The sequence below is a fragment of the Ranitomeya imitator genome, chromosome 1, assembly GCF_032444005.1.
Source record: "Ranitomeya imitator isolate aRanImi1 chromosome 1, aRanImi1.pri, whole genome shotgun sequence".
NCBI classification, from domain to species: domain Eukaryota; kingdom Metazoa; phylum Chordata; class Amphibia; order Anura; family Dendrobatidae; genus Ranitomeya; species Ranitomeya imitator.
In genome coordinates this window covers 497,335,211-497,348,745 of record NC_091282.1, presented here as the reverse complement: position 1 = coordinate 497,348,745, position 13,535 = coordinate 497,335,211, and positions in this window count along the sequence as shown.

Below are 13,535 nucleotides of genomic sequence, written 5' to 3'. Positions count from 1 at the left end.
TGAAAGAAGCCTAAGCGTGTTTTTTTGGTTATAGTTGTTTAAATAGGTATTCTTATCAGAAGTATATGCATGATCACATGTTGTTGTGAGGGATTGCTAGGGCCGTAATCGTGGCTGAGGCTAATGGCTCTTGCGCGCCCTGGTCTCCCTTTACATACATACAAGGTTCTATTATGAGGGTACTTGCCTCTCTGTCATCTGTACCTTCCGGAACCCTTTCTAGATGTTGCAGGCTCCATTCACACGTATTCTCACAAATCGAGACACAGTCCAACTTTAACTTCAAACAATAAACTGTGCTTGTTAATGTTCGCAGTACATCCTTCTCACTTACAGTTATAGCAGCGGGTTTCAAACATTCCACATTTCTTACTGTCCTTGCTTCTCTTTCGGCCTCGAGTATGTGCTTGGGTCGTACCGCCCCATCTGAGGGCATCAGTTCATGCAACGAGTTGCCACATTATAGGGCCAGAGGCATCCCTATACTGTCCTGGCCCTGCTTTCATCTTCTGATTCTTCACTGCTGCCAGCGGCACTGCTATATGTCTAGCCCGGTGGTCCCAGGATGGCTGGGCACTGTACTTTAACATTGCACAGCTGCTGGGTAGTCTGGGCTCTGGTGCCTGAACAAGCTGCCTGGGCACCCTGGCCCCAACTCCCTCTCACTATGAAGCTGTTTCTACCTTATACCAGCTAGCTCCTCCTATGGTTAACTATTTACACCACTAATTATGATATGGTGTCATGGACCCCATCTAGTGGGGCGAACAGGGTGCTATGCTTTCCCTATGCTCAAGCAAAACATAATAATATATGTAACATTTCAATGAAGATAACATTACATGGGGGAAGGGAGTATGACACGGTCCAAGTCCACCCCTTACATTGTCATATTATTGTAATGTAAATGTAAAAGCTGTGCAAAAGTAACTGACCACATACTGAGTTCTGATTATACTGAACCTTACCTCACCGCAGGAGATGGCACCCTAAAACTCATGAAATGGAGCCCCCACTCAATGGTGGCTGTCCCTTCATGTAGAATCCCTATTTTTGGATATATCATAAAAACGTTATGCTAATTGCTCTTTTAAACCCCCAAGTGTTTGTGTCTCCAAATAATAATCCACCTTGTCTATCTTGGCAACAAAAGTATATCCCAATATCCTCCTATCACTGGGAAATGAACCCTATCAATCCCCATAAACTTTAGATGGGATGAGTCTAGTGATGAGCGAATATACTCATTACTTGAGATTTCTCGAGCACGCTCGGGTGTCCTCCGAGTATTTTTTAGTGCTCGGAAATTTAGTTTTTCTTGCCACAGCTGAATAATTTACATCTGTTAGCCAGCATAAGTACATGTGGGGATTCCCTAGCAACCAGGCAACCCCCACATGTACTTATGCTGGCTAACAGATGTAAATCATTCAGCTGCGGCAAGAAAAACTAAATTTCCTAGCACTAAAAAATACTCGGAGGATCCCCGAGCATGCTCGAGAAATCTCAAGTAACGAGTATATTCGCTCATCACTAGATAAGTCCCATCATGTTCCATATCGACATGCCGTGCCAGAGGAGTATCTTTCTTGTTGATTATGTCCCTTAGATATTCCTTGACTCCAATTCTAAGTTCATGCTTGGTTTTACCTACTGTATATATTCAAGGCTACTTGAAATGCAGCCTTGTATATAACTCCCTTCATGTGGCAGTTAATGAATTTTCTGATTCAATAGTTCTTTCCAGGTACTTGAGCTTACAGAACTATTTCTGGTGGCAATATCTGAGCATGCCACATAACCGCAGCATCCAAAACAACCCTTAATATCCTATGTCAACCATCTTGTTCGTTATGGTGCAGTGGAGTGGCTGTGTACAAGCCTATGTTTAAGTGATCTGCCTTTTTTGATGGTTATTGCTAGGTAGGGACCTACTTTGTCTATATCCATAAGTAAAATGGGCCAATGTTTTCGTAGAATCGATTTATTTTCCGGTGCTCCATTGCAAACCCGATTTTGCTTTCACTGCATAGACTTGCATTGAGAGCTTGTGATGTAACTGCTGACTTCCGGTCAGTCAGAATTTGCAGTCACAAGATGGCGCCATGGGACCACTGTGGACCTGGAAAAAAGTGAAGATGCCGGAGGATGAGTGTAAGGAAAGGATCAGGGGCCGTACATTAGAAGCACTACTGTAAAAAAAAGCCACTGGTGGAGTGCTTTAAAATTTAGTCTGGTGTATCACTAAAATGTAACATATACAAAGTTGTATAGGTTGAAATAAGACACAGATTCATCAAGAAACGTCTGACCTCTGTAATTGCAAACAAAAGTTTCTGTACCAAATATTACGTTCTGTTTTTCTATTGTATCAAATACTTATTTCATGTAAAAAAAAAAATGCAAGTTAATTATGTAAAAATCATACAATGTGATTTTCTGAATTTTTTTTAAGATACTGTCTTTCACAGTTGAAGTGTACTTACTATAAAAATTACAGACCTCTCCATTCTTTGTAGGTGGGAAAATGTGCAAAATCGGCAGTGTATCAAATACTTACTTTCCTCACTGTAGTTTGTACAGGGTGGGCCATTTATATGGATACACGTAAATTAAATGGGAATGGTTGGTGATATCAACTTCCTGTTTGTGACACATTAGTATATTGAAGGGGGGAAACTTTTCAAGATGGTTGGTGACCATGGCGGCCATTTTGAAGTCAGCCATTTTGGATCCAACTTTATTTTTTTCAATGTGAAGAGAGTGATGTGACACATCAAACTTATTGGTTTTAACTTAACTTTATTCTTTCATGAGTTATTTACACGTTTATAACCACTTATAAAATGTGCTTAAAGTGCTGCTCATTGTGTTGGATTGTCAATGCAACCCTCTTCTCCCACTCTTGCACACTGATAGCAACACCGCAGAAGAAATGCTAGCACAGGCTTCCAGTATCTGTTGTTTCAGATGCTGTACATCTTGTATCGTCATAGCATAGACAATTGCCTTCAAATGACCCCAAAGATAAAAGTCTAAGGGGGTCAGATCGGGAGACCTTAGTGGCCATTCAACTGACCCACGATGACCAATCCACTTTCCAGGAAACTGTTCATGTAGGAATGCTCAGATCTGACACCAATAATGTGGTGGTGCACCATTTCTGCCCCTAACTCTCTGTCCCTTTGACTCTCTGTAGTATTTGCATACTGCTACACTCATCTTTTTCAGTCCTGCAGTTGTAAAATATATCTGGAGTATTTTTCTAATGTTTTATGGCTTTCTCATCCTCTACTGCTAAGCTGTGAGCTTTCATGTACTCTTTAATAATAAAAAATCACTCTAAATTGGCTGCTGCAGTCCCTGCTTAGGCTTTTATACAGACTTTGATTTTCTCCTGATGGATTGCGATACACTGTACCATTTAATATGATAGCTGCAAGGCATTCTTGTGAAGTCAATGTGGTTGCGCCTAAGGTTATGTCATCCTTCTTTTATTGATGCAATGTGTAAAAAGGCATTTTTGGTGTGATTCGTGTGATTTGATTCATAAATGACCTGAATTCGTATGGAGCTGCATTTGACTCAAATTCGATTTGCATGGAATTGATTTGCACATATCTAGTAAACAATGATAAAACAAAGATGTAAAATGTTATAAGGTTTTCATTATAATAAAGTATTGCGACTTTGATATTTCCTGATAGTACAAAATAAAATTGTGTTGGAGAGTCTTCGTGTGTCTTCTCAACATTGCACTTTATCTCAGCTTGAAATCTCAATATGATTTCGTTTATCTTGACAGTAAATGTAGATTGCATTTGCAAATAAAAAAAAGTTGTCCGCTCTGTAAAATGCTAATACAGTCCAGATGGGGAATGTACCACTAAAAAAATCTAGGTATACAAATGGACTTACCCCAGCTTAAATTCGATAGAGCAGCATAGTACAGACTCCTTGCTAGTGTAAAGAAGTTGCCAACTTGAAACAGTGTCATAGCTAGAAAGGGCTTAGAATGCTCTGCTCAGGGCCAGCGGCTAAGTATTGTCATACCCCGTTTACAAGAATAGCGCAATGTAAATGCCTGCTTCTATCCCTATCTTAAGACTTTCGCCTTTGATTCTTCAGAAAGTAAAGAATATTTGAAATTCCTTCTTAGCGTTGCTTGTTTAACAATAGCTGATTTAAAGCTGCTGAAAATACAGGAGGATTTACATGTGTGTTCATAGTAAAACAGCAAATACTTTCAAATAACCACTGAGTAGTAGAACTGTGAAGATGAAAATATGTATAGCGAGCAGTAATCAATTTCTAATGCTGGTTGCTATATAAGATATAGGATATACATCAAACGAGCATTCCACAGCCCTCTACATGTACGGAATATCCCAAAATGCCCATGCAGGTCTAGCTACCAAATAGGAGGATTTTGTAAGGGCAGGTTCACACACAGCACTTTTGAAAATAATAATAGCAAGTGTTACCCATTTGTTTAATCCCATGTTCTGAGCCCCCTTCTTTTCTAAAATGACACACACTAGAACATATATTCCATATATGATGTAAATTTAGATAGGTCGGAAAATATTAGGAAATTGGTCCGGCTGTATCTTCAGACAAGAAAAGAGACCTTGGCTCCAGGATAACAGGTTCAGTATGACTGTGCAATTCGGTTACACGCAGCTGCAGCACACAGAATAAGACATAGTCCCATTTTAATGATGTTCCCTATAATTTGCGCTCCATTAGTCCATGCCCTCTTCCTGTAATGAGACCCACCATCTTCACCCCATTCCATGAACTGGATAACATCTTCCTCACCAGGGAGACAGAGGCATGACTCTCTATACCTCTTCTGGACCTTAGGCCCAAGACTATCCCAGCTGGAGATGTTCCCTCATTCTTCTAGGAAACTTGCGATGACAGCACCCATTCAGCTCTGCTGTATCTGCTTTTTCTTGTTCCTGCTAACACTGCCTTGTCCAGCTCTACACTCCACTTTCACTTTCACCTGACTGAGTCTAAAGGTACCGTTACACTAAACGATTTACCATCGATCACGACCATCGATACGACCTGGCCGTGATCGTTGGTAAGTCGTTGTGTGGTCGCTGGGGAGCTGTCACACAGACAGCTCTCTCCAGCGACCAACGATCAGGGGAACAACTTCGGCATTGTTGAAACTGTCTTCAACGATGCCGAAGTCCCCGGGTAACCAGGGTAAACATCGGGTTACTAAGTGCAGGGCCGCGCTTAGTAACCCAATATTTACCCTGGTTACCATTGTAAAAGTAAAAAAAAAAACAGTACATACTCACATTCCAGTGTCTGTCACATCCCCCGGCGTCAGCTTCCCTGCACTGTGTAAGCGCCGGCCGTAAAGCAGAGCGGTGATGTCACCGCTGTGCTCTGCTTTACGGCCGGCCGGCGCTGACACAGTGCGGGAAGCTGATGGCGAGGGATGTGACAGACATCGGAATGTAAGTATGTACTTTTTTTTTTTTTACTTTTACAATGGTAACCAGGGTAAATATCGGGTTACTAAGCGCGGCCCTGCACTTAGTAACCCGATGTTTACCCTGGTTACAGGTGAACACATCACTAGATCGGCGTCACACACGCTGATCTAGCGATGACAGCGGGTGATCAGCAACCGAAAAAAAAGGTCCTGATCATTCCCCAACGACCAACGATCTACCAGCAGGTGCCTGATCGTTGGTCGCTGTCACACATAAAGATATCGTTAGCGGGATCGTTGCCACGTCACAAAAAGCGTGACGTTGCAATGATATCCTTAACGATATCGTTATGTGTGAAGGTACCTTTAGACTCTGACTGAACTCACTGACTGACTGACTGAACTCACTCTGTAACCCGTAAAACATTTTCTTATAAAAACTGGTCTAACCCCTCCCAAACTGTGGGCTAATCCCAACTCTATTAACTATAATCCTTAGTGTAGTGCAAACTGTGTGGTTCCACTAGTGGACTACTCCTGAAACCTACATATATCTTCTTAAACACCTATTCGTTATAAATAGCATCTATCTTGGTACTATCATTGCTGCTAGTATACACCTTGATACTACTTTTGAAAACCCTTTGTTTAATTTTAAGTACTTTTAACAAATTTCTAAAAAATATTGTATTTTATAGCACCTATGTTTATGCCTTTTCATGCCACTAAGCTATGTAACTTACTAGGGATTTTTGTCGAGTTTATGCCCATTAGGTTGCATTATTTTGGCTGGACTTATGTGATATAAAGCAAAAAATTAGAAGGGAAGAATACTAAAGCGCAAGGCATGCATTACACCATTCAAAGCTACGACTGACAATGGTTTAGCCAGCCAGCTAAATAGTCATGTGATCACCCTGAAAGGGTGACACCTGGCGGAAGCCCCGCAGGCCCAGACAGTGACTGGGCTGATGGGCATTCCTAAATTTGCATGGAGACAGTCCAGCACATCTCAGCCTCTGATTGGGCAGCTAGACTCTCCCTAGATTCCTAGTTGGCATGGGATAGTTGGCACACTTCAGTACCTGGTTATGTGGCTGGGCTATCCCATTACCAATACTGACAGCTCATTATTTCCCTGGCATCTATTGGGTGCTTAGCTGTCAACTCACTGCATCCCTAGGACACAGTCAACAGCGGATTTATGAAATCATCCTTCCAAGAAATGGTAGATAACAGTAGTTTTATTTTTTTTAAAATACAACATACTGCTCTGGCAAAAATTAAGAGACCACCACCTCAAAACCCTGTCATGTGCAGCCCAATCTCCCGACCTGAACCCCATTGAAAACCTCTGGAATGTCATCAAGAGGATGATGGATAGTCACAAGCCATCAAACAAAGAACTGCTTACATTTTTGCGCTAGAAGCAGTGTGAAAGACTGGTTGAAAGCATGTCAAGACGCATGAAGGCTGTGATTAAAAATCCTGGTTATTCCCCAAAATATTGATTTCTGATCTCTTCCCAAGTTAAAACATTAGTATTGTTGTTTCTAAATGATTATGAACTTGTTTTCTCTGCATTATTTGAGGTCTGAAAGCACTGGGGTTTTTACTTTTAATTTTGACATTTTTTCTTTGTTAGAAAAAAAATACAAAATTTATTGCTTGGAAATTTGGAGACATGTTGTCAGAAGTTTATAGAGTAAAAGAGCAATTTACATTTTACTCAAAAATATACCTGTAAAGAGAAAAATCAGACAAACTGAACATTTTGCTGGGGTCTCTTAATTTTTGCCAGAGCTGTGTATAGTATACCATTATGTGATACATCGTTGGAATCAGGGACTATTATCCTACACAAGGTTACTCTCAGATGGGTAGCATAAACCTGGTGACAGATTTTTTTTACATTAAACATTCAATTTCATAAATTGATTTTGTTTTAGTTAAAAATGTCACCAAAATGAAAAAAAATTCCAGTTAAAGAAAACACCTGTCTGTACCCCCAGCCTCACCCTCACCCTCCCAAGTCCAGTGCTGAGTCTCTACCACTGTTTTTGAAGACTTTTAGGCCGCATTCAAACTTATGAGAAAAATAGATAAATTATTTTGATCAGACTTTGATAAGAGTTTAATCAGAGTGTGATCCTTTTTTCTTATACAGGGAGCAATGACAAAAAAAGTTCTCCACCTTAGCCCATGTGAATGTAGAGTGCAGTCAGATTTTTTTCACGGACCCACAGACTTGTAGTGCTAATTTTGAACCAACCCTTGGATCAAAATGGGACATGTCTCTGGGATTGCCCGCAAAACATCACAGACATGTGAAAGGCCCTGTAGATTGCTAAGTGTACAAGATATATCCAGGAAAACCATGGATAGCACTCGGACGCGAAAATCGGACAACTGAATGAGGCCTTATTGTTTGCAGGGACGACATCCAGTTGAAAACACGACAGCCAATTAGTGACTCTGAGTGGCTCGTACCGTCAACTTATATTTTTGTTTTGAAGATTTAAAATTGTGCTATTTCACAACTCTAGCCTTCAGGTTACCTATCCAATTTTTATATTGTGTCTATAGCTTGATACCACAATAATCAGAATCAGAATAATCTTCAGCCGTAGACAGGAAAATAATATTTTACCTATGTTAAGAAACATTGTAGCATAATAGTCACAACATTTGCAGAATTCTGGCTGACATTTGACGCCTTGATTTCATCATTTAATCCAGCTGGCGTTGGTCGTAAAGGCTGCTTCACTCTACTTGGCCATGGGCCTCTTGCGTTCCTCCACCAGTCCACCATTATGTTTGTATTGCCCATTTTATCGTTAGAAGGAACATGCTTACATTATCTCATTATGAGATCCATTACCTTCCCGAGCCGGCTCTTTTACATAGAGCAGGGCCTGGAGTTTCCTGAAATCTGAATTTGTTTTGTCTATCAATTTAGAATTTTGCACAAAAAAAAAATTTCTTTCGTTTTAAACAAAGATTATTCTCCCACATCCAGAATTTGGCAGGATTAGACCTCTTCTCCTAAGGTTTACATTTTATCAGAACTAATCTGCTGTGTGAGTAAGGGGAAGAATTATTGACTGCGGGGAGATGTGAACTGGGAAACGATTGTCCCTGTTCATGGTGTAAGGCCATCGCTCAGCTCTGCATGCAGAGACAACATCTGTGGCTATTCTCAATGGCAGCAGCATATCTACATAACGAAGATCTGTAGCAATGATGAGATATGTGATCGTAACATGTTTCGAGAGAAGCATTTCTGTTTTTTTTGCACAAGATATAAATCTTTCTAAAAGACGTTAAGCTGTGTAAACATTACATCCGGCTAACAGAAGCTATGCTAGTCACAAGATATGAGATGTACTAGAATGAATTTCACATTTTATTTCAAGTCTCAGTCACTAGTTACTATCTAAAAGTCATTTAAATAACAGTTCTATTCTGATACTATGTAGCTTAAAAAGTACCTTTTATCAGGTTGAAACTGCCCATGATTTCTTACTATTCAATTTCTGCCGCTCCCGGAGTATACAGATTTTTTTGCTTTGTTTTTACATTCTCCGAGATGTGGGACTTTTTATCTAGTGTAGTGTTCATTTTTGTCGTCTTTACTAAGGAAGCATGGATCACAGGGTAATATTGCAGCCCTCATAGAACCCTGTGAGGCAGGGCCGAGACGAGGGGTAGGCAGGATGGTCACCCGCCTAAGGCGCTACCTCCTGCCTCCCTGAGGGGGGAGCTGTTATGACCTGGTGGTTAGGAGCACCCGGAATGACCTGATAGTTAAACCTCATACAGGACGAGCTCTGGGATGTGGGAGCTCTTCTGACCGCAAGCCCTAATCCTATCACACACACTAAAAATAGCCGTGGAGCGCTCCTGACCAGACCTAGGCGCCTCGTCACAGCCTAAGAACTATCTAGCCCTAGAGATAGAAAATAAAGCCTACCTTGCCTCAGAGAAATTCCCCAAAGGTAAAGGAAGCCCCCCACATATATTGACTCTGAGTAAAGATGGAAGTCACAAACGCAGAGATGAAACAGGTTTCAGCAAAGGGAGGCCAGACTTACTAAATAGACAGAGGATAGGAAAGGTAACTTTGCGATCAGCACAAAGACCTACAAAAGACCACACAGAGTGTGCAAAAAAGACCTCCACACCGACTCACGGTGCGGGGGGGCCACTCTGCATCCCAGAGCTTCCAGCTAGCAAGACAAAATCATGATAACCAGCTGGACAAGAAAACAGTGAACAAATAATGACTATCAGGAACTTAGCTTCTGCAGGAGAAGGCAGGTCACCAGAGAGATCCAGGAGCGAACTGAACCAATGCAAAAACATTGACAGCTGGCATGGAGTAACGATCTGAGAGGAGTTAAATAGAGCAGCCAACCAAAGGATAAACCACGTCACCTGTGTAAGAAACCTCAGAAGCAGCAGCTTCACTCATAGCCACCAGAGGGAGCCCATAGACAGAACTCGCCGAAGTACCATTGACGACCACAGGAGGGAGTTCGACAACAGAATTCACAACAGGGAGCACTTTGGGGGCAAAAATAAAGTTACAATATTTTGCAGATTTTAAAATAGGCTGGCTGTGACTGTCGTGGGTGAAGCTGCAGTGGTGGAGGAGGAAGAGCAGGGTCACAGGAGGCTGGAGTTGACGAGTTCCACTAACATGTGTACCCGCTATTTAAAAAATAAATTTGAATGTACGTGCAAATGAAACCAAGAACAGAAAGGCTAGATTAGACTTAAAATATCAAAAAGGTATAACTTCTGTATCCAGATTCAATGGACTGGTGATGAGTAAAGAACAGTATGATAGGAATAGATCAGTATGAAGAGGGAAAGCAAGGGCTGAAGGATACCAGATAATCTGTCCAACGTGTTGTAGGCAGTGTTATGGCATAGGTGTATGACTGCCCATGGGGGTCACTGGTGTGTTCTGATGATGTGACTGTGGATAGAAGTAGCAGGGTGAATTATGAATAGTACAGAGATATGCATTCTGCCAAGTGCTGCTAAATTGGTAAGATAGTGCTTCACAGTAATGATGGGTAATGACCACAATAAGATTCCCAGTGAAGCAATAAGGGTGTTGTGAAGCATCTCAAGGGAATACTGTATTTTTCGGACTATAAGACACACTGGACCATAAGACGCACCCCAAATTTTCAGATGGAAAATAGGAAAAAAAAGTGTCATATGGGGGTCCATCTTAAAGTCCGAGTTTAGCTTACTGGGGAGGGGTTTCGGCACAGGTGGAGGAGTGGTCACATCACAGGGGTTGTTCGGTGGTCCAGGCTGGTGCGGTTGTACTGCTCTATGTGCTTCTCTGTAGCGGGGCTTCGCTGGCATTTTGCAACAGGTGCTCTGTGGGGCTGTAGTGGCCTGTGGGGCAGCAGTGGCCTGTTGCATGGCGGTGGCAGTTCTCTGTGAAATGGAATGGCAGTGGTCTGTGGAGCGGCAGAGCTCCGTCAGCATTTTGTGAATGTCTGGAGGCCTGCAAAGATCCATTCCTGCGATGCGGTGGCGTCCGGGAAAATGGCCGCCAGGGTGGCGCATGCTCAGATTCAGATCTCAGCAACAGGAGAAATTTTCCCTGAGGCCACCACATCGCAGGAATGGATCTGTGCGGGCCTCAGAGCATTCATGAAATGCCAGCGGAACCCCGCCACCCCACAGACCACCACCACCGCCGCCCAACAGGCCACCACCACCCCCATCCCACAGAGCACCTCCACCCAACATGCCACCGCCACAACAGAGAGCCGTACCAGCCTTAGAAGGGAGGCTGTAGCATCAGACCGGGACCGCAGCCACTGTATTTTTAGGTATATTCTGACTATAAGACCCACCCCCATTTTCCCCCACAAAAAATTTGGGAAAAAGGTGCTTCTTATAGTCCAAAAAATGCGGTAAATTCCATATTTGATAGTTTCCATTTGTTCCAGACTTCAGGCAATCTGCAACTGCAAAGAATTTGCACCCAGACGTTAAACAAAATGTGTATTTGTTATAATTATGTTAATTTCGCCTGTTTATTTTGAATCTGTAAAAATAAAAGGATCTTGTAAAAAAAATAGTTATGAACTCTAACTGGTTAATATAATTTTTTTTGCCAAACTTGAAAGGTGTAAATTTTCACATTAAAGGGGTTGCTCTCTTTCATTAAAAAAAATGTCCATGGCTGCAGGTTAATATAAAGATTCAAACCATGTTTTACACTCCTTCCCCAGGTCCACTTAGGAGCTTCACATGGACAGCCTATCAGTGTGTTCAGCACCTCTGAGCTAGGTCATTCGTCTACATGTTGTTTCTTTATAATAACCTGTAGCTGGTGATTAATGGTAATCTGTCAGCAGGTTTTGCTATGCAATTTAAGGGCAGCATAAGGTCAACGTCGGAGAACTTGATTTCAGTGAAATGTCACTTATTAAGCTAAGCTGTGTTCTATTTCAATACAATCAGTATTTTATCAGCAATACATTATCACTGCTGGACTAGCTGCTGTGGAGTTAGTGAGTGCTCTCTTCCGCTGGCCTGCCTGTCTGTAGTAAGACCAGGGCTATCCTACTGAATGCCGGTACGCCTTCTCCCTGGTCAGATTATTACTCAGACAACACAGGGTGAAGGTAACACACATAATCTTTTATTGGATCCTCAACAATCAACACCAAATAGTATAGTCAAAGCAAATACACAAGATGGTGCAAATAACAGAGTCTAACCCTTCCGCTGGCTCTCCATTGATTAATACATCTGTGACTTCATAGCATCCAGTGCCAACCACCCCAACCAGTAACACCCAACTTTTGACAGGTATCCACAAAGAGGAGGAAGCGGCAAGCTCACGAAGCTGACCGAGTACATCGTGGTATGTGGCCAGGTGATCTGATTTTCCCAACCGGGTTCTCCAAACGTCTTTGTGGGTTCAGTGAGGGGTAGTGGAGCAGATCTGTATTCCACGAGTTGATGCCATGGTTCCTTGGCTGCTGTCCAGTAGAGTCTCACTGAAGAGGGAGAGAGGTCCTTTTTATACCTACAGCTTTCATTCAGGGCATTGTCCTACAGGATTGGAGAAGGTGGGGGAGGTAATATTTCATTGTTCTATTGTTAAAGTGACCTGCATATTTGTCCTCTAGTAAACTGCAGGGACTGATACAATATATAATCAGCAGGCTTTCAACAAATTAACAAACATCGATTGCTCAATTACTCTGCATATTTGACCTCCATGGTATTTATACTAGTGAACTGCAGGGGGCTGATACAATGTCTAATCAGTAGGCATTCTACAAGTTAACATACAACATGAGTCAACATACAGGCTCATGTCCCTTGACCTACTGAACATAACTAAGAAAAAACTCTGTGTCTTCATGCCTAGTAATCCAACCACACCTCCTGCATTGATTAGAAACGTACTGTCAATGTACAAAGTGCATAGAAATCTGCTAACTAGGAGTGTTAATGGGGTTAGATTTCTGAGCTATGCTACATCTGCAGCAGAGAAAACTCTGATTGTATCACAGCTGCTGCACCCAGTAAACTGATACATCATTGGAATCAGGTTGTCTTTCCTGACATTTTGCTGCTCTCACATAAGGAGGCAAAAACCTGGTGAGATCTTTCCTTTAACATTTAGGCTAGGTTCACATTACGTTATGTGAACCCATTAAACAGACTACGTTACACTGCGGCATAACACGGTGTAATGTAGTCCGTTAACGCCGCCATTGCTTGTAATGGCGAACGCATCGCTAGTGCATGCCCACATTGGGCGTGCGCTAGCGATGTGCCGTCATTTGAGTGACGGACCTCGAACGCTGCTTGCAGCGTTCGCGGTCCGTTCCTCTCTAGCGCAGATCGGACATCTGCGCCAGCGGGATCGGCAAACGCGATCCCTTTTGGGACATTGCGTTAGCGCAGTCCGTAGCGCTATGCGCTAAGCGGACTATCCTAACGCAATGTGAACCTAGCCTTACTGAAAAGGAACAACTCCTTTAAATACATTTTGATGGCTTTCTTTCAAATCATTGTGTTCATG